Genomic DNA, 3,078 nt, shown 5'->3' with positions numbered 1-3,078 from the left:
ACCCCCGGCCCGTCAGCGGTGGCCGTAGCCGGGAGCGGTAAATCCAGGGCAGGTTCTGCAGGAAGGTGTCTGGCGGAGAAACGTTAACAACCTTCTTTTTTAAATAAATTTGTCCCCCCAAAAAAGTGGTGTTGATTTGGGGTTTTTGGGTTTTTTTCGTGGTTTTTTTTCTGAAACGCTGTGGTTATAAATATCAATACCCAGGAAGTGCTGTAGGTGGTTTAACTGCTACCACTCGCCTTTTCCAGGAGTCTGAGGATGCAGATGGGCAGTGAGGGACTCGACTGAGGCGGTACCCACCGAGGTGTGAAAATGGTGGCAACCTTTAAGGCCCCTCTAAACGTCAGGAGAGAAACCTACATGTTATCAAATCTGCTGCTCAACCGAGAAGACTCTCCCCTAGTGTCACTGAGCTCTCTGAGGACGCAAGGACTTAATTTCCTTCTGCTAAGGCAGCCCGCTCGGGCACCATCTGGAAGTCTCCGGCAAAGAGGGAGAATAGCCTTCCCTGATGAATTTTTCAGCCTGTATTGAGATAAGACAGATGTTTGTCACCCGTGTGTCGTGTCCTTCCATTGTCCATAGGTCAGAGATTGCCAGGCTGTGGTAATACCAGAAGATAAGCAGTTACTTTGTACACAAGCAGACGTGACTGCCAAGTGCCACCCGGAATCCCCACGGCGCGGTTACCCAAACCCAAGCCACTTCCTGAAACGCGTTGCATGGAAGGCATGCAGATGTTTTCGTAAGAACTGGGTAAAGATGAGATTGTGGCCTGCGAGTTCACGAGCTGGTCATACTCCTTCGTTAATAATACGTTTTATAAAATAAAACAGTATTTTCTGTATCATGTTGAAAATTTTCTGTGGGAGCTGTTTTCCACCAAAAAAATTTTTAATCTAGGAAATCAAACTGTTCTACAAAACCAGCCTGATGTATTTGAGAGTCTATGAGAAATAATCAAAACATTAAATTAAATGGAGGCTGATGTATTTTATTTCTGTAAGATTTAAATGATTCATTTTTACTTTAATAACTGTAATATGGAATTAATAAGCTATGGTAATATTGTGATGGCAAAACACAATGTTTTCATAGATTATTTTAATGTTTCCAAACAAGAAAAAAATGTTTCTATTTTGAAACGAATTTTGAAATATTGTTCATTCTTTCTCATTTGGGACAAAATTGTGGTTTTGAACGTTATTTCCTGCAGAAATAAACTCCAAATTTGAGTGAGCTCTCATGTTACCACATAAGGAATAATATGCTACAAGGCAGCTGGTTGTGTTACGCCAACTGCCTTCATCATACAAGAAATGCAGTCATGCCATGTCAAACTGCTCTTCCCTTGGAAAATGTGGTAACTAATTTGGAAGATGCTTTTTTGGTATAAATTAGATTGAAGGTTCAGTTTTCAGTCAGCCTAAAAAGAACTCTCTCAAGCTCTAAAAGCTTTTTTTGTGAGGATTTTTAGGGCTCAAGGTGTTTTGTGCCCCCAAATCCTTCATCTCGATGAGGTCTGTGAGGCTGACCTTGGCAGGTCAAAAGCAGATCATTAATATTACTAGTCAGGATATATCTCCAGCACATCTTAAGCCCATGATCTTGCTATCACGTGCCTCGTTTTCAACAAGTATGGAGCCATAGGTTTCCTTTTGGAGTCCTGATGTAGGAACTGGCATTTGCAACCAGGTTCTTTATCATTTTCTTGTTTGGGGAAAGACAGAAAAGATTTTATATCATGTTAAAGCTGCCAATTAGGCAGCACTGAGTTTCACCAATGCCAGTCCATCCCACTGCAATTACAGCAAATTATCTATGTGGGACCTCCTTCTCCACTGAACTGCTGTTCTGTGCTTCAGAAGAAGACTGAAAACCTTACAATCACTCCCAGGGGCCCGCAGGGAAAGCTATGTCACAACTCAGTCTGACAGCTCAAGCCTGCACATACAGCTGAGAATTATCGTTATTAAGCATCCCAGCATGCTGACCTATTCTTGGAAATATGATTGTCATCTAAATAAGTACCCATTTGGGATAAAAAAACAAAGCATTCCTCCAGCCCCTGTGACTTGACATGTCAGAGTCCTTTAAACCCTATAGTCACCTGGAGCTGCTAAACAGTCTAAATAGCAGAAATTAGGTAATAGTTCAGTTGTCTGCCTCTGTTTTCAGTATTTTGAGTCCATGCGTTTAAGGTAGCCAAAGGTCTACAGGACTTTCGAACTCAAACGTTGCAGCCTGATGTGTAGATCTGCTAGCATTGTCTGTAGTATCCACGTGAATTTGGATGGACCCAGCTAGTAACAACAGGGGGTACCAAGAGGTGTACTGGGAAACAAGGCGATGCACTTGGCTGGCAACAAACCTTCTTTGGATGGTACTCGGGCTGTAAAGGAAAGAATTCAAATGTCAAATAATGCCAAGGTGAAGACAACTTAGGCAGTGAGACCTTGCTGCTTTCTTCCTGCTTTTTTTTCCTCTGGACACAAATGCCTTATGATATGTGTTTAATTACACTGCTGTGCAGTTTTCCTTCTATAAAAATCCTGCCTTGACCAGTGGGTAGGATGCTCTGCCCTGAGCAGCCCTGCTTCTGACTGAACCACCCAGAAGATACGTCACTACTTCAGTTCAGTGCCATAGCACAAGCCACGGTGCATGACACATCACGGTGGTTTTCTACACTTGGCCTCGTTGCCCCTGGGCTCCTTTGACCGGCGAGTCACAGCGCACCCTGCATATGCCTCACTCGTGTACTGCGGTACCTCTCCGTGCTCCCAAAGCATCTCGCGGGTTCCCAACAGTGAAGGCTGAATAATACAGACTATGGATCCAACCACGTGCCTCTATGGAAAATGACTCCATAAGTGCAGGTAAACTGAAAACATGCTGCCACACAGCTTTGAAAATGGCACAGGCAAATAAACCAACTATACCTCTGAGAACAACCTTACAGAAGGTTTCTCAAGGTATCTTCATCTGTGTCACAGAATTGAATCACACACGTGCCTCTCCGTCCTGCCCCAAAGTTGGGTTGTTTCATATAAACTTCTGTACCAAATTAAATGAGGG

This window comes from Aquila chrysaetos, chromosome 4 (genome assembly GCF_900496995.4).
Source record: "Aquila chrysaetos chrysaetos chromosome 4, bAquChr1.4, whole genome shotgun sequence".
Lineage (NCBI taxonomy): Eukaryota > Metazoa > Chordata > Aves > Accipitriformes > Accipitridae > Aquila > Aquila chrysaetos.
This window is presented reverse-complemented; position numbering follows the sequence as displayed.